Here is a 24,817-nt window from a genome sequence, read left to right as displayed (position 1 = left end):
TCTTTTTGAACATTTGTTTTATTAATATTCATTACATAAATGAAATTTCCAGAATGTACCATTTACTGAATTCTAAGCATTGTATAAGAATGAGGCAACAAACAACTTTAAGACATGGAGGCCAACTTTAAGACATGGAGGCCACTGACATGAAGAAAAAAACAGGCAACAGTTTTGTATATGTGATGCTGTTAGGGGTGTGTCAGGGGTGTATCTTGTGACAAGGTCAGAGATTATGGAGGGAAAGCACTGATGACTGCCTTGAATGTGAGGATGAGCAGTTTGAACTTAATTCTGGAAGCATTGGGGAGCCAGTGAAATGATTTACATAGTTGGACACCCGAAGAGGAGTTGCAGGAGAGGAATATTAGTTTAACCGCAGCCTTCATAATGGATTTTAGCAGGAAAAGGTGGGTGAGGGGGAGGTCAGTGTGGCAACAAGATTGCAAGGGAAACTGGGCATGAGCGGAGAAGGTATGGGCAGAGTCAAGAATGACACTGAGGTAGCAAACTTGGGGAACAAGGGAGAGAGTGTGGTTGATGACTGTGAAGAATACGAGGGGGAGTGACATTAGCAGGGGGGGAAGATGAGCTCATATTTGAACATATTAAGTTTGAGGAAGCGTTTTGTAATCCAGGTGGAGATGGCAGAGAGGAAGTTGGACACGGGAAAGGAAAGATAGGGAAGAGGGTGACAGGACAGGAGAAGAAAGGTAGATTTGGGTGTTTTATGTGTAGAGGTGGTACTAGAAACCAAATGAGTTCAAGAAGGAGCCTTAGGGAACACCGACAGAGAGTGGAAGAGGAGGAGAGCGAGAATTGCAAGTAAATATACAATATTGTAATGCAAAAATAACAATCATTGATCATTAAGTTGAAAGCAATGTTATTGATGTAATTAGCAAGAGCATTGTTTCAGAGTTTTAACCCCTTCAATGCTGGAAAGCATACTCATCATCAGCTATTTATGTAGCACCACTAATTCCGCAGCACTGTACAGAGAACTCACTCACATCAGTCCCTGACTCATTGGAGCTTACTCATTGGAGCTTACAGTCTAAATTCTCTTACACACACACAGGGACAGACTAGGGTCATTTTGATAGCAGCCAATTAACCTACCAGTATGTTTTTGGAGTGTGGTAGATGAGAAATTAGAATATAGAAGTCATTTAAAAATGTACATTGTGCCTTTAAGATTGCTTTAAATATAATGTACTGTAAGTCTTAAGAAAAATAATGAGTATGTTCCATGAAATATGCAGACCATGTTTAAAGAAAAAGAGAGGAGCTGGTAAGAAATAGTTTAGTTGAGATAACATTGTAACTCATAGTGTTTTGAAAGTTACTTTGCAAGGCTAAAATCATAATGACAGATAGACCAAATTATTTTAGACATATGATGCAAGGTGTTACATCGTTTTGCATGCTAGAAAAAGTTCCATAGTGCTATAAGAATGTGTAATTTTGATTGTAATAAACAGAACAGTTTCTATTAGAGATGGTTACTGACCCCCGTGTTTTGGTTTTGTATTCAGTTTTGGACCTGGATTACCGTCGTGTTTTGGTTTTGGTTATGGTTTTGCAAAAACGCAATTGCGTGTTTTGGTTTTGTTTGGTTTTGCTTTGCTATTTTGATGGAAAATCAATGTTTTTGGGCCTAAAATAACCAAATTTAGTGCTCCACCTGTTTCTTGGATAAGTAATGTAATTGTAAAGCTAATAAATTATCAAAAAAACTGTTTAATTCCTGGTAGGTAGGCCTTCATTAATTCTACACTCAAATCAGATTGTCTTCCGCTCCATCTATGCATATTGGCAATGCAGCCATCGTCTTTGGGTGTTTATTACACCCTACACTTATAGTTAAATATGTAAATAAAAGGACAAAGGCAGTTTGGTTTCTGTCTCTATAGGCCCCCCTCCAGTTGTAGAAAACACAAAAAAAATCAGCCGTTATAGACTGTACAATATTATTTGAAATGTACAAAGGCAGTTTGGGCTCAGTGTGTGTATGACACCATACCCATAATGATAAATTGCCAAAACAGCAACCTTTCAAGATGGTACGTGATATGGAAATGCCCCAAGTCCCTTTCCTCTTTGGGGGTAGATTGAACCCTAGACTTAAATAGAAAGTTTTAAAATCATCTGGATCTTCATCCTCACCTTCATCAGTGTGTACGTCATCATCACAGACTATCAATTCATCGCCGCTTGAATACGCCATTAGAGAACAGTCAGTGCTTGGATGTCTTTGATGGTGAAGGCCTTCCTCGTGTAAGATGTAGTTCATTTTTATAAACATAATTTTCTCCACATTTTTTGGAAGTAACCTTCTACGGTGATCACTGACTAAGTTCCTGGCTGTACTGAATACTCGTTCAGAGTACACACTGGAGGGTGGGCAGCTTAGGTATTGCAAATCAAGTTTGTACATGGGTTTCCAAATGGCCTGCTTTTCCTCTCAGTAAGGACTGTCTGACATTTCCATATCAATTACATCTTTAAAATAATCCTCCACCATCCATTGCATGTTTATACTCGTATTGGATGGAGTTATGGGCAAGGTGACACATTTTTTAGAAAAATCCTTCAAACCAGCCCAGATGTTAAATTGTTCTGGTCGGCCCCCTGCGTCTTCCCTGCTACTTTTTTGGAAATTTAATTTTTTACGAGCAGCAGCAGCTTGAGAAAGTGAAGGAGGACATGTCGTCAAGCCAAGACCCAGTTCAGTGGCCAACTTGCTGAGCAATAGCTCCTTGCAAAAGTTCACATCTCGCTCATTTACAAGTAAAGACTCAATGTAGGTCTTAAACCTTGGATCAAGCCCAGTGGCCAAAAAGTACTGATCCGAGTTCAAGATCTTAATAACTTGAGGATCATTGTGAAGCGAATGAAGTACTTGATCGACAAGGCCAACATACTTTGCTGAATTGCTTACTTTCAGCTCCTCCTTCAGTTTCTCAAGCTGCTTTTCCAATAGTCTAATTAAAGAAATTACTTGGTTCAAACTAGCAGAGTCTGCACTCATTCAAATGTCACAACTTCAAATGGTTTCAGCACCTTGCACAGCACTGAAAGGATTCCCCACAGTGCAAGAGTGAAATACATCCCCCCTCCTTTCCCAATGTCATGGCTTGTGCAATATGCTTGGATAGCTTTGCGCTGCTCCTCCATCCTCTGAAGCATGTACAGGGTGGAATTTCACCTAGTTGCTTAAGTTGGTGGCAGGGCAAGTTAAACTGCTCTTGGAGCTGCTGTAATCTCCTATATGCTGTGGCTGAATGCCTGAAATGGCCTGAAATTTTACAGCCCACCGAAAACATCTCCTGCACCTCACGGTTATTTTGTAGGAAGCTCTGCACCACCGAGTCGATGGTGTGAGCAAAACAGGGAATGTGCTGGAAATCACCCAGCTGTAATGCTCGCACTATATTGTTGGCGTTATCAGAAATTACATATCCTGGGGAGAGTCCAAGTGGAATAAGCCATGTATCAATCACAACTCTTAGTTTGCGTAACAAATTTTCAGCTGTATGCCTGTTAGTGAAGCCGGTGATACAAAGAGTGGACTGCCTGTGACAAACGTTACGTAGTGGTGTACATGCTGCTGCTGTTCCTGCTGGTGAAGGTGAATGACCAACCCAGTGGGCTGTCACAGTCATATAGTCTTTGGTTTTGGCCACTTCCACTTGTCCACATATCTGTGGTTAAGTGGACAGTGGGCAGAATGGCATTTTTCAGCGCAATCTCTACATTTTTACACACTTTTTGGTATAGTTGTGGAATAGCTTTACGGGAAAAATGGTGCCGTGATGGAATTCTGTAACGCGGACACAAAACCTCAATTAACTGTGAAAAACCAGCTGCGTATATTGTGGAGATTGGACGCAGATCTAACACTAACAATGCAGCAATGGCGTCTGTGATTCGCTTGGCGACTGGGTGACTGCTGTCATATTTGCTTACCCTAGCAAATGATTGTTTCACAGTTAATTGCTGATATGTAGGACTGCTCATTTTCTTGACCTGCCTCTGGGCTGACGATTCACCCCCAGCAGCAGCAACAGCAGCAGCAGTGGGACTAACGCTTTCTTCAGAGGAATCAATTAGAGTGCAGGAGTCATCCAGCCTTAATAAGTGGGATGCAGGGCTAACTCCAAGTGCTACTGAGGATATTGATGAGGATGGTGTGGTGGGTGTATTTTGTAGCCGTCGGGATGTCGGTGACCGAAGGGTCCTAGCTGATGATGGAGTGCTGTTTTTTTTTTTTTGAGGAACTTTCAGCTTTTCCCAACACTTTGCCATGAACTCTCGTCAAATGGCGTAACATAGACGAGGTTCCAAGATGGTTAAGGTCCCTCCCTCGACTCACTGTGGCTTGACATACACTACAAATGGCTAAACAGTTGTTGTCTGGATTGGGGTAGAAATAATTCCACACGTAAGAAGTGAATTTTTTTGTTTTATGGCCAGGCATGACAATGGCCTTTTTCTTGTCACGTGCCAGAACTGCTGCCACTGGTGCAGGACTTACACAAACAACCTCATCCTCATCAACATCCTCATTAGCGCCCTCGTCGCCTACACAAATCTCCTCCTCATCCTCTTCTAATTCCAAAGTGGCATCCTCAATTTGTGTATCACCGGCTACACTCGGGCTGTTTAGGCACACATCAGCAGAACTGCTGAAAGGGCCCTTCTTTATGGATACACTAACAGAATGCTCACGATTAGACATCCCACTGTTGGATGGACTCTCCACAGGGATTGGTGTTATTTGTGATTCAGAGAAACATTATCCTCTAATGCCTTACTGTTATCTTGCAGCTCGGCTTTGTCGCGTAACAGTAGTTGTGCACCACTTGTAGGCTCGGTAACATTTTTAGATCTGCCACTAATAGACAAAGGTGAAGGCCTCATTCTCTCTTTGCCATGGGGGAATGGGGGACACCCAAAAGCACTTGGGGGTGCTAAATATTATATTTTAAATCTGCTGACAGAAAGTACTTTTGACAGCCAGAAATATTAATGCAAAAGAATTGGGGACACCCCAAAAGCACTTGGCAGTGCTAAATATTATATTTTAAATCTGCTGACAGATAGTACTTTTGACAGCCAGAAATATTAATGCAAAAGAATGTAGAACACCCCAAAAGCACTTGGGAGTGCTAAAAAATTATTTTTCAGATTGCTGACAAACAGGACTGTTGACAGCCAGAAATATTAATGCAAAAGAATGGGGGACACCCCAAAACACTTGTAGTGCCAAATATTGAAAAAAAAGACTCCTCTATCCTCCTCTCTTATCTATCGATTATTATCAGAATTGGAGTCAGAATTGTATTGTCTGTCCCTGCTCTGATCAGCCTGTGACTACACCCTGCTCTCTCCCTCTGTCAAATGGCGATGGATTGCTGTGGAGGCAGGTATTTATAATTTTCAAGTATCGCGAGAACCGAGCCCCGAGATCTGACGACGTCACAATGACGTTCGACCTCTATTTGGATTCCGAGCGGGCGGGAGAGTACCGAGCCTACTCGGCTCGGTACTCGGATAGGCAAAGTTCGGGTGGGTTCGGTTCTCAGGGAACCGAGCCCGCCCATATCTAGTTTCTATACACACAAGAGATGATGTTGTGTTTTCTCTGTTCTCCGATCGATCATAAAGTATGCATGCAGTAAAGAATTCCTTTGATTGTGTACAGCTCAGTTTCAATCCACCAATAGCATATGATGGATTTGATATTTCTTTGGAGGATCTCACTCAGCGTACAGTAACCCACAAAATGACAACTGGATCAGAGAGGGATACAGACGCATAAATCCATGTGGTGAGTAGTTTTCTTCTCTGCCTCTGTGTCTGTCAACAGTCCTGCCTTGTCCGTGTGTCGCTGTGCCTCGACCATAAAAGCCAATCAGAGGAAACTTTTTATTTGTTTTGTTTAAGGTTGTAAAACATATTATCTGTTGTTCTTTGAAAATTGGATGGTCAAAGTTTAATGTCATAGCATTGGAATCCATAAGACACACAATTTTATTCTTTGGGACCCATGTATGGGTCCAGGTTGTATTAATTGTTGTTTCAAGTCATAATGTATTTTGACTAGGTCATAAAGTATTTTGACCAGGGGAAATAACATAGTAACATAGCAGCATAGTTTATAAGGTTGAAAAAAGACACCAGTTCATCAAGCTCAACCTATTTTGGATCTCCTGCTATCCCTTTCATATATGTGAAATTGAACCAGATTAAGCAGCCGCCAAATCCCTCCAGACCCAATATTGTAGTCCTATTTTTCCCCTATATCCACTACTATACTTCATTTTAATTAACGGTCTTGTCCCTGGATACACTTTTCTGCTAAAAGTTTGTCTAACCCTTTCTTAAACATATCTATGGCATCTGCCATCACAACCTTCCCTGGCAGTGAATTTCAAATCTTGACTGCCCTTACTGTAAATAACCCCTTTATTTGCTGGTTTTGAAACTTCATCTCCTCTAAACTTAGAGGGTGACCGCGTGTCCTGTATAGTCCTTGAGGTAAAAAGTTCCCATGAAAGTTCTCTGTATTGACCCTTAATGTATTTGTACATAGTAATTATATCTCCTCTTAGATGCCTCTTTTCTAAAGTAAACATGCCTAAACTGGCCAACCTTTCCTCATAACTTAATGACTCCATACCCTTTATCAACTTTGTCGCCCTTCTCTGAACCCTTTCTAGTTCCAAAATATCTTTTGTATAGAGTGGTGCCCAGAACTGTACTCCATATTCAAGATGAGGCCTATACAGTGGCAAAATTATATGGTCTTCCCTTGCATCTATGCCCATTTTTATGTATGCCAATATTTTATTTGCCCTTGCAGCTGCTGTTTGACATTGAGCACTATTGCCAAGTCTACTGTCTATGAGCACTCCCAAATCCTTTATAGATTCCCCTAAATTAATCCCATTTATAGACTGCATGCTTGTTTTTGATCCCTAAATGCATAAGCTTACATTTATTTATGTTAAACCTCATCTTCCATTTGGCCGTCCAATCCTCCAGTTTATTTAAATCCCTCTGTAGAGAAGCTACATCTTGCTCTGATTTTATTACATTACTCTCTAAACCATGACCAACGTCATTAATAAATATATTAAAAAGGAGTAGCCCCAGCACGGAACATTGAGGTACTCCACTTAAAACTTTTGACCAATTAGAAACTGTTCCATTTATCACAACTCTCTGTTCCCTATTATTAATTATTTTTTTTTTTTATTTATAGGGCGCCACTATGTATCCTTAGCACCGTACAGGGACTAGGTGGCTAGGGGGAGAGGGAGGAAGAGTTCCGGGGGCGGGCGGGGGAGGGGAAGAGGAGATTTTGAGTCGGATAGCCTCGATTTTAGAGGAGAAGAAGGAGGCAAAGTCAGTGTCGGTCAAGGAGGATGGGAGAGGAGGGAAGGGGACAGGAGAGTGTTGAAGGTGGTGAAGAGGCGGCGAAGGTTAGAGGACTGGGAGGAAATGAGGGATTTAAAGAAAGATTGTTTGGTGAGAGAGAGGGCGGAGCTATAAGAGGAGAGGATGAACTTAAAATGGAGAAAATCAGCCAGGGAGCGGGATTTTCTCCAGTGTCATTCAGCCGTACGAGAGCATTTTTGGAGGAAGCGGGTAAATTTGGAGTGCCAGGGTTGGGGTTTGGAGCAACGGGGGTTGACAGAGTGGGCAGGGGTGACCGCATCGAGAGCAAAGGTGAGGGTGTGGTTGTAAAGGGAGACCGCCAGGTTGGGGCAGGCCTGGGAGGAAAGGGGAGAAAGGAGAGTATCGATAGTAGAGGACAGAGTAGCAGGATCAAGTAGGAGTAGGAATGGGCATGGAGAGTGAAGCAGGAGAGGAGGAGAGAGAGAAAGAGAAAAGATGGTGGTCGGATAGATTAAAGGGAGAGACAGAGAAGTCAGAGAGATTACATAGGTAGGAGAAGACAAGGTTGAGGGATTGACCAAGGCAGTGGGTAGAGGAAGAGGTTCATTGTGTAAGGCCAAGGGAGGAGGAAAGGGTGAGCAGTTTAATGGACGCAGGGTCGATGGGGTTGTCGATAGGGAAGTTAAAGTCGCCGAGGATGATGGAAGGGAGGTCAGAGGAGAGGTGGTGAGGAAGCCAGGCGGTGAAGTTGTCGATGAAGAGGGAGGTGGGACCAGTGGGTGCGGTAGATGACAGTGACACGGAGGTGGATGTGGTAGAAGAGACGGATAGAGTGGGCTTCAAAAGAGGAGAAGGAGAGGGAGGATTCAGGGGGGATGACACGAAAAGTACAGGCAGAGGAAAGAAGGAAGCCCACACCACCGTCTGGACGGGCTCCGGCTCTGGCGGAGTGGGTGAAGGAGAGGCCACCATAGGAGAGAGCGGCAGGGGAGGCGTCGGAATCGGAGAGACAGGTGTCAGTAATGGCAAGAAGAGGTCATGGATAGCGGTGAGTTTGTTACGGACGGATCTAGATTTCCAGAGGGCACAGGAGAAGGGGAAGGAGGGAAGAGGAGAGATGGTGATGAGGTTGGCAAGGTGGGCAGTGCGCTGGGGAGAGCGGGGGGAAGAGGGTGAGGTGGGGCACCGGGAGAGAATGGGAATGGCGCATGAACAGGGGCATAGTGAGGAGGGAGAGAGGCGAAGGTGGAGCAGAAGGGTGGGTAGAAAGGAGCAAAGGACGAGGGAGATAAGAGAGACTAGGAATGAGGGCTGAAGGGAGGAGGAGAGGAAGAAGGAAGGGGGGGCAGGATGGAGAGTGGCAGCAGTCGTTGGGGAGACAGAGTAAGGGCTAAGGGAGCAAGAAGGGAGGATACCAGGAGGGCGGAGGAACAAGAGCCGACAGTAGCAGAGAGAGACGGCCGCAGGTGACGGAGGAGACAAAAGGACACGAGGAGAATGAGAGAGAGAGAGAAGGTCAGTTAATGAGGCCTAAAGTGGAAGGGAGAAAAGGTGTGGCATATAAAACATGGCAGGAGGGTATAAGGCAAAACAGTGTGATAATGGAGACAATGAATAACAGTAAATAACAGGAAAATAATAAAATACAGGCAATAAAAACAGGCGATAGATAACAGGCATTAAATAACAGTAAACAACAGGTGCCTAAACGTGGCTAGGAGCAGGCCGATGTGGCAAGCCACCCCAGGGGATGATGCAGAGTTCCAGGGAAAAGTCAGTGAAGCAAACCAGAGAGACAATAGTGCAGACAATAGACGATACCTAGAGTGCTTGGGTGAGAGTAGGTGGAGACCTCAAAGGAGGGGCAGGAGGGTGGAGGAACCATCCGTGGACAACAGGAGAGGAGCATCAGAGGTGACGATGGAGACAGCCCTGGGTGTAAAAGGAGGGCAGAGCATGGAAAGTAACGGCAGAGTGGAGAGGCAGCGGAAGCGAGGAGAATGGGGGAGTCTGTGGAGTCAGCCAGGAGTAGGCCGCAGTGCGGGTCAGTTTGGAGTAACGCTGGAGCGGAGTGGAGGTGAGGTTATGAGCCACTATGCAGGACGCTCCTGAGAAGTATCTCTGGAGCAGCATAGAGGTGCAGGACCACAGGTGCATGTCAACAGGCCGAATGCAGGGACCAGAAGAGGCACACGAAGTGGAGAGGAGCGGCACTCAAGGCCGGGGATGAGACCAGAAATAGGCCTCACGGACGGCGGCGGGAGGACCCAGGGAGACAGCCGGATGGAGGTCCACAGGAGAGAAGAGCAGAGCCGAGAAGCACTGAAGATCGAAGGAGAAGCCAGGTAAGAACAGTGGAGGCAGCTGGGCCAGAGCCGGGGACCCGATTTGAGATGCTGCCGGGAGCCGATTTCAGGCCGGGAGTCGATTTCAGGCACTGCCGGAGGGGCCGGAAACCAGGTAGCTAGGCGGGTGCAGGAACTCGGCGGGATGCTATTCTCTAACCAGTTTTCGATCCAAGTACAAATATTGTTTCCTAGACGCAGTTCCCTTATTTTGTAAACCAACCTCTTCTATGGCACTGTATCAAAGGCCTTTGCAAAACCTAAGTAGACCACATCTACTGTGCTGCCCTGGTCTAAGCTCCCACTAATTTCCTTGTAGAAACTAATTAGATTAGATTGACATGACCTATTCCTCACAAATCCGTGCTGATTCCCACTAAAAATCTTATTGCGCACCAAGTAATCCTGAATACTATCCCTTATTATACCTTACAGTACTTTCCCCATTATTGATATCAGGCTTACAGGTCTTTAATTCCCTGGTTGTGATCTTGTTCCCTTTTTAAACAATGGCACCACATTTGCTATTCAGCAATCATTTGTTACTGAGCCTGATGAGATTGAATCTTTGAAGATTAAGAATAGTGGTCTAGCTATCTCTAACTTTAGCTCCATAAGAACCTTTAGGTGTATGCCATCTGGAGCTGGAGCTTTATTTATCTTAATATTTTTCAGTTGCCTTTTGACATCTTCCTTTGTCAACCAAGTATTAATTAATGGTATGGTTTAAATTCATTTCAATAGTACATAATTGTCATAAGATATTTTGACTAGGTCAAAAGGTATTTTGTAACAATAGTACAGAATCTGATGTTCCAGGAATGCCTATGGACATAATGGAATATATCCATGGCAAAAAAAATTGTGTAGGAATTGATGAATTGTTTAAGAAGTTTGGTTTGACCAACGATGGTAGTTTTGATCCAATAAGGATACAACACATGATAAAGAGTATGTCAAAATATATTGATACACATAACTAAAGATAAAAATGTGAAACACAGTAGGAAACCACAGAGAAATTGATTTATGAACATGAATGTGCAGAGATGGCAGACGTAAGGGAAGGAAATGACATGTGTGGACGGAGGAACAAGAGTGGTGCAAGTGGCAATGTGACAAGAACGAAAGGGGTATTGAGACAAAACCCCAAGAGATTGTTTGAGGGGCACAGGGAAGTTAAGAGATCTGGAAAGTCGAAATATATGTGGAGATGTAAATGTGAGACAGGACTGACTTATTGAAGAGTACAGAAATGTGTAAAATGTGGAATGCTGTAGGGGAAAGTGTGTCAAGAGCAATAGAAAAATTAAGGACCCAGACAGAAGGTTTAAATATTGTGACTAGCATTATTTGTGTTGTGAATCTGTCATTAAAATGACTTAAAACAAGATTTACTGAAGGGTTAGTTGCTAGTTACATGTATAGGAAGAACAGTTTAATTGCTGTTAAGTATTTTGAGTATTTACACAAGGCAGACCTCTAACAATCTAACCTTGCCTGTAATAGGTACTTATGATGTTGAAATTTAAAGTCATATAATCGGTGATCTCTGAGATAAAAGAGAATAAGCACTGCATCCCGTAGATGCATGTATATGGGAGAAAAATTATACAGTGTGTGTATGAGGCTGTGCAGCTAAGAGAATGGAATGTCGTCCCCCCCCCCACCTTTATTCTGTGTAAAAGACTTCAGTGTGTGTGAAGAAAGGAAGGGGGGCTATGAGCAGAGAGGGGGAATGAAGTTCAAGATTCTCTCCCTCTGTATTGATGTTGTCAAAAAAATCTTGGTGTAGGACTATGTTTTGGTTATCTGACAATGTATGTAAAATTGATAAAAAGGTTCTTCGAGTATGCTTCAATAATTCAAGAGTAATTAAAATATCTCCAGAGTGGTAATAACACATTGAAGCTGATTAGTACTTAGTTTAATGCTTTCACAGATGTAGGCTGGAAGGTATCAGTTAATTTGTCTTCCTTTATATGTGAGAGAGTGAGTAATTTTTGATTAGTTTTTTGTTTTATGGTGGATTACCAGAAGGATAACCTTTGTTATCTGCTTTTTCATTTTATATATGTACAGGCAGAAATATGTAATTGTTTACCTTCTAAACTTGTATAAGTATAATTTTACTACATTTCTGGATATCAATTTGAAGGGATTATGTGAGAAAAATGTATGTGAAACCTTGTGAGTGATTTAGTTTTTGATGAAGAGTGAGGTGTCTAATGAGGTTATCTGATTTGTAAAAAGGGACAGTGGTGCTTTTAAAATGGCTGAATGTTTGGAAAGTATTCCTTGGGCCTGGTATTGTATAAATTATTGAAATCCAGGAAGAAACATTAGAGTCTTTCAAAGGGGTTGTACTAGGTGATAATGAAATGGGAGTGGCTACAAGCACACACTGATTGGGGAATTGTTTAATACCAGAGCTGACAGAGTAGTAAAGTCAGCAGCAGAAAAATGGATAAAAGAACAAAAATGTAAATTAAAGACAGTTACTATAATCCCTAATGAAAAAAATGTTAATTTCTATGCAAAAAGTTTGTTCTTCACAGAAGGTCTCCAGCTGGCAAGCAAGGAGGATGTGAACCAGGCCACACAGGTTTGTGATGCAGTAATTATGATAAGCTTGTTGCACCAAAATAAAGTTTGTACTCTGTTTTGGCACAGCTCAGTTGTGGTTTAACACACGTTTCAAAAACTGCTATAATTATGGCCTATTGGTATGCTCCGAGATACTTTACACTAGCTGCAAAAAACTGCAAGCTGTTTAACCTGTTTACAGGCAAATCCTGGACTCACTGTTCCCATAGAACCAACACTCCTCCCTGCTACAGAATGTAGCAGGTTGCAATGTGTTTTAGGTTGTGTGAGTCCACAGCCACAAAAAACATAGGTAAACGCTAGAAAGATTTACATGATATAGACTCTGCTGAGCTATTATCCACTTATTATCTATTAGCTACTTTATTCAAAAAATGTCTGTCTTGTTTCCAGTTATACATATTTCACAACTATCTCGAGTGAGAGGTACAGTCCGGCCATCCCAATTGGGACAGTTTTGTCCTGAGGGCCAAAAAGTTGGGAGGTATGTCCCATTCACTGCTGCTCTGCACCTGTCCCTGGTGTGCGCAGATTTCAAGGGATGTTTTTAGAGGAGGGAATGGTACAACATGTTGGGAGGGCTGGATATGCCCCTATGGGATGTTGCCAAGCTCTGTGACATGTGACCACACCCCCTTCTCTTGCGTACTGCCCAAGTCCCGATTCCCCAATTTAAAAAGTTGGGAGGCATCTATGAGGTACTATAGAAAATCTTTAGAAAAGACAGCAAAGAACAAACACCAAAAACCAGGATACTCATGCACTTCACCTGTAGCAGCGCCTTCTTCCTTAGTGTGGTAATTCTAACCAGTCATCTGTTAACCACATGACTTCTGTATGTATATCTAGGTATTTACACATAGGCTTTTGTAGGGGTTAGCAGAGAGATGACCAGGGATAGTGTCACAACCACACTAGAATTTGATGATGACTGCTAACGGTAGTTGACACAATTGAAAAAAAAAGTTGGGAGTTTAACACAAATCAAGTGTTCACCAAGAACCACGACAAAAAGCTTCAGCCTTAATTGCATGGTACGTGCAAGTCCCGGCCCTCAATGTCAGCCACTGCTAAAGCAGAAGGTGAACAGAATGGCCAAACAAGATGAGGTCAATACTGTCTGGTAATGCTGGAGCCAAATGAGAATCCAAGATGGTAGTCAGGAACCGCAGCAGAGGTCAAACCAGGAATTAATAGGTTAAATGCTGGAACAAAAGCTGGAGCTGGACTATAGAGACCAAATACTCTGGCAGCAATAGGCTGCCAGAGTCTGCCTTAAATAGGCAATTTAATTGGGCAGTCAGTGATATCACAGGGCCAGGGAAAGCATGTCTCAAGGTGCAGTGGGCCAACATGAAGGGAAAGCAACCATCCCCGCGATGAAGTAGGTAATCAGGGACGGCACCTGATAGACAGTCAACAACAGTGGGCAAGGACAAGAGAAGGTACTAGGTACTAAGTGACAAGAATATACAGTGTATTCAGACAGAAAAGATAGGTGAGAAAACAAAGTAAAACTTACAAAAAGTACTGTGCAAACTAGGAATAACAGTCAGCAGGTGGGCCAAATCGAATGAGTGGCACTTACCCTTAACATATCCAGCAATAGTAAGAGCAGGTGGCCACAGGCAGAAAAACCAAGCAAGCAAAGGCAGGCTGCAAACTTCAGTAGCCAGAAATTCAAGCAAAGGTTAAGCATAGGCTGGGATCAGAACAAGGACAATATCAAGCTGGGTTTGTATATGCAAAAGCAAGCGAATAACATTACACTAGATCACTGCACATATAACAGGCAAGGAGATTTAGATTGTAAGCTCCAATGGGGCAGGGACTGATGTGAATGAGTTCTCTGTACAGCACTGCGGAATCAGTGGCGCTATATAAATAAATGGTGATGATGATGATGATGAATAAACCAGCCCCAGTGAAATTGAGACAGAGCACCAATCAGAGGGTTCGCAAGTGTTTATGTAATCGCATTAGGAATGAGCCTTTAAAGAATTAAGCAACAGCTACTGCTCCTATGAGTAGTAATTTGACCGTTATTTGAAAGTACCCTTCCAAGTTCCCGAGGTCGCCCCATTGACTGGATGGCCAGCAAAGTTGGAAGGAAGAACATAACAAAGTGCACCTGCTTTTGTAATGTATAACAATGTGCTGCTTATTTCAGAAGCCATGACATTAGGCTGAATGCAAAGCCCATTAATGATTTTCCATCTGTCAGCACATTTAAAAGTTTTTCTTTACTAATTGTTTATACAGTCAGTGGCCACTTTTTTAGCTATACCTTTCTAGTACTTGACAGACCTCCCGCTTTCCCCCCAGAAGAGCCTGTATTCCTTGTGGCATGGATTCCACAAGGAGCTAGAAAAATTTCTTAGATCTTCTGGTCCAAGTCAACATGATAGCATGATTCAACTGCTGCAGATTGGTCAGCTGCACATTTATACCGCCAATCTCTTGTTTCATAACAACCCAAGGGTGATCTAGCAGATTAAGATCTGGCGACTATTGGAGGCATTTAAATGATGCTCAATTAATTAATGTGTGCCAAGAAAATATTCCTCACAACATTACGCCTCCACCACCAGCCGTTGACACTTGACACAAAGCAGGATGGAACTATGGATTCATGTTGTTTACACCAAATTCTGACATTCACAGCAGAAATTAAGATTCATCAGACCAGGCAACATTTTTCCAATTTCATCTTTCCAGTTTTGGTGAGTCTATGTGCAATGTAGCCTCAGTTTCCTGTTCTTAACTGACAGGAGTGGAACCAGTCTGGTTTTCTGCTAAACAACCCATGCACTTCAAGGTTCGACATGCTGTGCATTCAGAGATGCTCTTTTGCATACTACTGTTGTAACGCATCGTTATTTGATGTCCAGTCTTGCTATTCTACAATGACATTTCTCATTAACAAGGCATTTTTGCCCACAGAACTGTTTCCCACTTGATGTTTTTTGTTTTTCTCACAATCTCTGTAAAATCTAGACACTGTTGTAAATGAAATGCGAGGAGTTATTCAAACCATCCCATCTGGCACCAACAATAATTCCATGGTCAAAGTCACTTAGATCACATTTCTTCCCCATTCTGATGTTTGGTCTGGACAACTGAACCTCTTGAGCATATTTGCATGCTTTTATGTATTAAGTTGTCACATGATTGGCAGATTAGATGTTTGAAATAGAGAGCAGATGTACCTAAGAAAGTCGCCACTGAGTGTATATTGACATAATTTGCAATCCTCTTCTTGCATCACCTAATAATGTAAATATACTCTGCATCTATAAATATGTAGATATTGTACTTTAGAAAGATGGGGATCTAATCTTAATATGATTTTTAGAATCTTAGCATCGCATTAAGATTAAAATTGAAGGACAGTCCAGAAGAATACAAACATAGCAGGGGATATGAAGATAAAATGCACACAATAGGCATGATTTAGAGTAGGCTTCAATATTGTGACCCAAACATATGCATTAAAATTATGGCAGAAAAATTGTGATCTAATGTGTGAATTTGAGTTGCATGTACCCTAATAAACACGCAACTCAAAATTAGAGATGGGCGGGCTCGGTTCCCCGAGATCCGAATCCATCCGAATTTAGCCTATCCGAGTACCGAGCCAGGCTCGGTACTCTCCCGCCCATTCGGAATCGAAATCGAGGCAAAACGTCATTGTGACGTATTCATATTTCTGCGCTCGGTTCTCGCGAGATTTGAAAAGCATAAATACCAGCCTCCACAGCAATCTATCGCCATTTGACAGAGGGAGAGAGCAGGGTTAGGTCACAGGCTATATTAGTGCAGGGACAGAGCAATTATTATACACATAACTGTTTGTATACTATTCTATACAATTCTAATATTAATACCATTTGCAATTGTTAGAGCAGTAATAGAGGAGGATAGAGGAGGTTTTTTTTCCTTTTTTTGGCACTCCAAGTGCTTTTGGGGTGTCTCATATTCCCAAGTGATTTGGGGTGTCTAATATTCCCCAGTGTTTTACACTAATTTTTCTGGCTGTCAAAAAAAGTCATCTTTGTCAGCAATATCTATCTAATGCAATATTTTGCACTACAAGTGATTTGGGGTGTCCAATATTCCCCAGTGTTTTACACAAATTTTTCTGGCTGTCAAAAAAGTCATATTTGTCAGCAATATCTATTTAATACAATATTTTGCACTACAAGTGATTTGAGGTGTCCAATATTCCCCAGTGTTTTACAGTCATTTTTCTGGCTGTCAAGAAAGTCATCTTTGTCAGCAATATCTATCTAATACAAAATTTTGCACTACAAGTGATTTGGGGTGTCCAATATTCCCCAGTGTTTTACACTAATTTTTCTGGCTGTAAAAAAAAGTCTTCTTTGTCAGCAATATCTATCTAATACAATATTTTGCACTACAAGTGATTTGAGGTGTCCAATATTCCCCAGTGTTTTACAGTCATTTTTCTGGCTGTCAAGAAAGTCATCTTTGTCAGCAATATCTATCTAATACAAAATTTTGCACTACAAGTGATTTGGGGTGTCCAATATTCCCCAGTGTTTTACACTAATTTTTCTGGCTGTCAAAAAAAGTCTTCTTTGTCAGCAATATCTATCTAATACAATATTTTGCACTACAAGTGATTTGGGGTGTCCAATATTCCCCAGTGTTTTACACTAATTTTTCTGGCTGTCAAAAACAGTCTTCTTTGTCAGCAATATCTAACTAATACAATATTTTGCACTACAAGTGATTTGGGGAGTCCAATATTCCCCAGTGTTTTACACTCTTTTCTGGCTGTCAAAAAATGTCGTATTTGTCAGCAGCATCTATACAAGACAATATTTGGCACTACAAGTGCTTTGGGCTCATTAAAATGGATTCAAAGCAGTCTACATATGAGCAGAATCAGTATCCAAGTTCTGTCACCAGTCCTGATGGTAGTGTTCCCTGTACGTCATCTGGGAAAGGCGATGTAAAAGTACATAGTCTTTTTAAATCTGGGAAAAAAACACACACCAAATTTTTTTTTACCGTATTGAAGCGAAAAAGAAGTGTAACTGAGGAAAAGTTAAGTGACGATAAAAAAAAAATTGTCAACATGCCATTCTTCACACGCAGTAGCAAAGAGAGAATGAGGTGTTCGCCTTTCTTTATTAGTGGTAGATCCAAAAATGTTACCGAACCTTCTTCTTGTACGGTCACTCGTGACCAAGCAAGACCAAGTAATTTAGAGTCTGAAAGTGGTGCACAACTACTGTTACGCGTCAAAGCCGAGCTGCAAGAAAACAGTAAGGCATTAGAGGATAATGTATGCTCTGAATCAGAAATGACAACAATCCATGTGGAGAGTCCATCCAACAGTGGTATGTTTAATCGTGAGCATTCTGTTAGTGTATCCATAAAGAAGGGCCCTTTCAGCAGTTCTGCTGATGTGTGCCTGAACAGCCCAAGTGTAGCCGGTGATACACAAATTGAGGATGCCACTTTTGAATTAGAAGAGGATGAGGGGGAGATTTGTGTAGGCGACGAGGGCGCTAATGAGGATGTTGATGAGGATGAGGTTGTTTGTGTAAGTCCTGCACCAGTGGCAGCAGTTCTGGCACGTGACAAGAAAAAGGCCATTGTCATGCCTGGCCATATAACAAAAACATTCACTTCTTATGTGTGGAATTATTTCTACCCCAATCCAGACAACAACTGTTTAGCCATTTGTAGTGTATGTCAAGCCACAGTGAGTCGAGGGAGGGACCTTAACCATCTTGGAACCTCGTCTATGTTACGCCATTTGACGAGAGTTCATGGCAAAGTGTTGGGAAAAGCTGAATTTTTTTTTTATTTCTACCCAAATACAGACAACAATTGTATAGCCATTTGTAGTGTATGTCAAGCAAAAGGTGGTAACTAGGTGGAATTCCACCCTGTACATGCTTCAGAGGATGGAGGAACAGCGCAAAGCCATCCAAGCGTATTGAACAAGCCATGACATTGGGAAAGGAGGGGGGATGTATTTTTTACTCTTGCACAGTGGGGAATCCTTTCAGTGCTGTGCAAGGTGCTGAAACCACTTGAAGTTGTGACGTGTGAAGTGAGTGCAGACTCTGCTAGTTTGAGCTAAGTCATTCCTTCAATTAGACTATTGGAAAATCAGCTTGAGAAACTGAAGGAGGAGATGAAAGCAAGCAATTCCGCAAAGTATGTTGGCCTTGTCGACCAAGTACTTAATTCGCTTCACAATGATCCTCGAGTTATTAAGATCTTGAACTCGGATCACTACGTTTTGGCCACTGTGCCAAGGTTTAAGACCTACATTGAGTCTTTACTTGTAAATGAGCGAGATGTGAACTTTTGCAAGGAGCTATTGCTCAGCAAGTTGGCCGCTGAACTGGGTCTTGGCTTGACGACATGTCCTCCTTCACTTTCTCAAGCAGCTGCTGCTCGTAAAATTTTTTATTTCCCAAAAAGAAGCAGGGAAGATGCAAGGGGCAGACCAGAACAGTTTAACATCTGGGCTGGATTGAAGGATTTTTTCAAAAAATGTGTGACCTTGCCCATAACTCCATCTAATACGAGTATTATCATGCAAAGGATGGTGGAGGATTATTTTCAAGACGTAATTGATATGGAAATGTCAGACAGTCCCTTTCCTTACTGGGAAGAAAAGCAGGCCATTTGGAAACCCATGTACAAACTTGCTTTGCAATACCTAAACTGCCCACCCTCCAGTGTGTACTCTGAACGAGTGTTCAGCACAGCCGGGAACTTAGTCAGTGATCGCCGTAGAAGGTTACTTCCCAAAAATGTGGAGAAAATAATGTTTATAAAAATGAACTACATCTTCCACGAGGAAGGCCTTCACCATCAAAGACATCCAAGCACTGACTGTTCTCTAATGGCAGATTCAAGCGGCGTTGAATTGATAGTCTGTGATGATGATGTACACACTGATGAGGGTCAGGATGAAGCTCCAGATGATGATGATAACGTGTTTTTAAAACTTTCTTTTTATGTCTAGGGTGAAACCAAACTGCCTTTGTCCATTTCTTTACATATTTAACTATAAGTGTAGGGTGTAATATACACCCAAAGACGATGGCTGCATTGCCAATATGCATAGATGGAGAGGAAGACAATCTGGTTTGTGTGTAGAATTAATGAAGGCCTACCAGGAATTAAACTGTTTTTTGGATAATTTATTAGCTTTACAATTACATTACTTATCCAAGAAACAGGTGGAGCACTAAATTTGGTTATTTTATGCCCAAAAACATTGATTTTTCCACAAAATAGCAAAACAAAACCAAACAAAACCAAAGCCAAAACCAAAACACGCTGTCACTCACCGGACCATGAGTGCCTCTGCGCTGGTGCGTGGTTCTCTATCCTTCCTGCCGGCGCCTGTCCTGAGCCGCGGCCGTCCGCCATCTTGATGGTCTGCGCATGCGCAGGATCCATGAACTCTTATGACTTTGCTTTTAACCTAATTGGTGGGTCAATCACCTCTCCCTATTTAAGGCACCTGTGGCCATGGTATCGTTGCCTGATCTTGAGTCTCATTCCCTGTGAGTCTCTGAAGGTGTCTCCTGTGTCCTGCTCGTATCTTCAGTTTCCTGCTGGATTACCTGCTCTGATCATCGGTGGTTCCCATACCCGCTACTGACTCCTGTGTCCTTCTTGTGTCTTCAGCTGTCTGCTGGATTACCTGCTCTGTTCACCTGCGGTTCCCATACCCGCTACAGTCTCTCAGCTCTCCTGCTGTGCCTGCATATCCTCGTTGGACAAGCTTCTCTACTCAGCAGCGGTATGCATACTTGTTATTGACTATCAGCTGTTATTCTGTATATCTGCTTTGGACAAGCTTCTCTACTCAGCAGCGGTATCCATACCCGCTATAGACTATTAGCCGTTACGCTGCATATCTGTTTGAACAAGCTTCTCTATTTAGCAGCAATATGCATACTTGCTATTGACTATCAGTTGTTATCCTGCATATCTGCTTTGGACAAGCCTCTCTACTCAGCAGCGGTATGCATACCCGCTATAGACTATTAGCTGTGATGCTGCATATCTGTTTGGGACTAGCTCCTCTGCTCTCCAATTGTACTTATACAGTTATAGACTCTTATCACTCCTCCACTTATCCACACCTGGACAAGTCCTCACCTCATCACAGCAGTGGTACAACTTGCTATACGCAGACCACTGACTCTTCCGCTACCTACCTACACCTGGACAAGTCTTCCCTTCACAGCAGTCGTACAACTTGCTATACGCAGACCACTGACTCTCCCGTTACCTACCTGCACCTGGACAAGTCTTCTCATCACAGCAGTGGTACAACTTCCTATCCGCAGACCACTGACTCTCCCGTTACCTTCCTTCACCTGTTCACGTCCACTCTGCTCTCCTACCAGTACAGCTGCAAGTCGCTGACTCTCCTACCAGTATAGCTGCAAGTCACTAACTCATCTATTCCATTGGCATTCTCTCTCCATCTGCTGTTATATACGTTCCTACTATTCACCCTACTGCCCAGAGGTCCGCTGTGTAAACCCCACCCCTCTGGTAAGCATTGTCAACTGGTGAATACTGGGCAGAACTCCTAGTGCCCGTGACACACGCAATGGCGGTTTGGCAAAACCAAAACCAAAACTAAAACACGACTGTAATCCAGATCCAAAACAAAAACCAAAACACGGGGGTCAGTGAGCATCTCTACTCAAAATGCTGCATATGTATGCAGCTGTATCATGATATGCCAGTAATCACCATAAAATTGTTGATTATAAGTTTTAATTACACTGTAGTTTTTAAAAGTGACCCTCCAAAATTTTACCAGCACCTGTGCTTATAGCCTGAGTTAGATACTGTAAATGAAGAGGTACAAATTGTAAAAAGTGCCAGGATGCCCAAGCAGTTAATTGTTGCCAGGGATTGGTGGGACTTATAATTGCATGCGCTTAAGTAATGATTTCTATCTGTAACACATAACTGGCCATAGCCGTCCAGGAGGGAAGGGGGATTTTGGGCCCAAATTCCCATGCTCACCGACAATAGGCTTTTACCAGCCAAGTGTGGCAAAGCCTGGTGCTGGTTGTCACTTTTTTTTTGGAAAACTGCACTCTCTTTGTCCCCCTTACGTAAGTGGCTATCAGCATAGTAAACACTGGTTACACTTTTTGCTTAACTAGTAAACATAAAGCTGATCATCATTATCAGATTATGAAAAAAAGATGTATTTATAATAATAATACAGAAACCTATCAGAAAACTATTTACTTACAGAGCATCAAGATATCCCTTGAATTTGGAAGAAAATTGTTCACCTGAGACAAAATTGGAATGAAGTTTAAGGTTTTTTCATCACTGTTTAGCAAAAGTGAGAAGGGCAGGGGTTCCTTGGGACAGTTTGTTTCAATTTAGAATACATACATCAGCTTTAGTGCCTTAGGATATAAAGATGGCCGTCTCACATTTCCATATACTGTCAGCACTGTTTGGTTCTATCTAGGAGTACTGGTTTCTATTGTTGTCTAAATTGCTACCAATACACTTTAAGATTCTGTGCAGTGCTTTACTGTTTTACACAAGTGATTTTTATCATCAATGCTCGTCACACTTTTTGATATATCAGCAGTGTCTGCAGGGGCGGGCTGGCCCGGGGGGTGGCAGGGGGGCACATGTTCACCGGGCCGGGCCCAAAAAAATAAATTCGGGCCGGGTGTCTGTAATAGTGACTGGCCCCTCCCCCGGGCCAGCCACCTTCTACAATTACCCGCGGCGCAGATCTCCGTCCCTTCAAATTTGACCTCCTCCTCGTGGCACATGGGACGCGCACCACGTCATAGGTGCCGTCCCATGTGCGAACAGATGAAGAACTGCACAGCGCGCCGATGAACCAGGTGAGTGTATGTTTGCGTCAGAATAATAAATTAATAATAAATGTGTGTATGTTAGGGGGGCAGTATATGAATGTATGTATGTGTGAGAAGGGGCCAGTGTATGAAAGTATTGTGTGTGTATGAGGGGGCCACTATATGAATGTATTGTGTGTGTAAGGGGGCCACTATATGAATGTATTGTGTGTGTGAGGGGGTCACTATATGAATGTATTGTGTGTGTGTGAGGGGGCCACTGTATGAATGTATTGTGTGTGTGAGGGGGCCACTGTATGAATGTATTATGTGTGTGTGAGGGGGCCACTGTATGAATGTATTGTGTCTGTGAGGGGGCCACTGTAAGAATGTATTGTGTGTGTGTGAGGGGGCCACTATATGAATATATTGTGTGTGTGAGGGGGCGACTATATGAATGTATTGTGACTGTGAGGGGGCCACTGTAAGAATGTATTGTGTGAGGGGGCCACTATATGAATGTATTGTGTGTGTGAGGGGGCCACTATATGAATGTATTGTGTGTGTGTGTGAGGGGGCCACTATATGAATGTATTGTGTGTGTGAGGGGGCCACTATATAAACGTATTGTGTGTGAGAGGGGGCCACTATATGAATGTATTGTGTGTGGGAGGGGACCACTATATGAATGTATTGTGTGTGTGTGTGAGGGGGCCACTATATGAATGTATTGTGTGTGTAAGGGGGCCACTATATAAACGTATTGTATGTGAGAGGGGGCCAGTATATGAACGGATTGTGTGTGAAAGGTAGGCTGTTAATTTAATTGAGGAGTGCAGGTGGGGGCTAATTATTGGGCGCTATTTTATTTAAGGGGGTGATGGTGGGGCAATTTAATTTATTAGTTGGTCCTATGAATTTAAGATGGAGTAATTGGACCTTTAATTCAATGCTGGGGTGGTGAGCTATTGATTGTGGGGTTGTTTGGGGAGAATGAGGTCTCTTTATTAAATGTGATTATAAATTATTTAATGCCTGGGATTGTTGTGGAAAATGGTTATATTTGTTAAATGTAAATGCTATTTAAATTATTGCTGGGGTTGTTTGGAGAGAGGGAAATAGGTTTATATATTAAATGTGGGTGCTATCAAATGTCAGGGTTGGTTGGAGGGATAGAGATCGATTTAGCAAATGTGAATATTATTATTTTAATGTTGTGGCTGAAGGTAGGCCTACTTATAAAACGTGGGTGCTATTGATTTAAACTGGGACTGGTTGGAGTTTTCTAAATTTTATGTACCCATTTTTTCTCCAAATAGGGCCTCCAATATTCCATGGTGCAGACAACCAGCAAATGAGCTAAAGAAACCAGCAGCCACAAGTGGTGACAGTGACAAGAACAGGTAGGAGAGAGCAGGACAGTCTGCCAACTGTCCTGAATCTGGTGGGACAGTCCCAAATTTGGGTGACTGTTTAGCTTAGGACAGTTGGGAGGTATGTCCTGCTTCACCGTGTACTGCTCGTGAAGGCAGAACTGTGTGCACCTAACAGTAGTGCACACAGTATTGCCTGTGTATTTGTCTAAATGGATAACCATGCTACATCACAGGGGGTTACCCTGTTTAAAGTGCCCAGGCCCCCAGAGCCTTAATCCAGCTCTGGGCCTGGGCATAAAAGTATATATATGGATTAAGCAACACTAAAATAGCCTCTTATTATATATATAAATAAATATTGTACAAAAAAACACCCTTTAAGGATGGGACGCTACTTATGAGCCAGTGCTGTGTGCTTGCCCCCCGGGCCAAAGTCTGCCAGCCCTTCCCTGAGTGTCTGTATTTTTTGGGTCTATATTTAAGTTTATAATGCAGTGTAAACCTATTAGGCTTACTTACAGAAAGTCAGACATCCCCACCTAACTTATTTGCACACTGCCAAAACCATACACCTGGACAAGTCTGCTCAAGGCTGGTAGAAGGCCCTCGGTCACTGGGTGCTCTCCTCAGGTGCCTGCTCCTTAAATCTTCTTTGCTGCAGTAATCCTGTCAGGTTCCGTCTCCGCACTGACACTTGGTGCAGGAGACGGACGCCTGCACCTTCTCAGCAACCACGTCCTGTTGCCTAGCAGCGGGACGCTATCTCTGCTCACCTGTCTGCAGCCAGCATGTCTTACCGCCAAAATCTCCCTAACCCAATCAGGAGGCAGATTAGGGTATATAAAGCAGCCTCTGACACATGTCTAGTGCCAGAGTATTGGTTCACTCCAGCTCCAGCGTTTCCTGAACTTCTGATCCAGTGTGTTATTCGGTTCTGACTCGGCTTCCTGTGACTACTCACCTGTGTTTCGTTTTGGTAACTCGCTGCCCAGCTGGTTTGACTATTTGGCTTGATCTGACTTCTCTCTGGATCCTCCCTCTGTACTGCACCGCTCGGTTGGCTCTGACCTGAATTGCCTGACTACGCCTGTCTACTGCTGTCGTTACACCGGTGACTGTCTTGGAGAACCGCGACCTGCGTACCCTCTGCAGCTAAGCCCAAACCTCCTTGCGGGGGTCCCTGGTGAATACCGGGGGTACGTTAGACTCCGCGCCTCCCGGT

General features: G+C 42.9%; 1 protein-coding gene across 3 annotated transcripts in view; it reads right to left on the bottom strand.

Moving 5' to 3' along the window:
• Positions 1 to 24,817, bottom strand: part of MOCOS (molybdenum cofactor sulfurase) — a 720,810-nt gene that overhangs the window by 298,870 nt on the left and 397,123 nt on the right. The window lies entirely within an intron of this gene.

Source organism: Mixophyes fleayi, chromosome 5, assembly GCF_038048845.1.
Source record: "Mixophyes fleayi isolate aMixFle1 chromosome 5, aMixFle1.hap1, whole genome shotgun sequence".
NCBI lineage: Eukaryota > Metazoa > Chordata > Amphibia > Anura > Limnodynastidae > Mixophyes > Mixophyes fleayi.
This window is presented reverse-complemented; position numbering and strand designations above follow the sequence as displayed.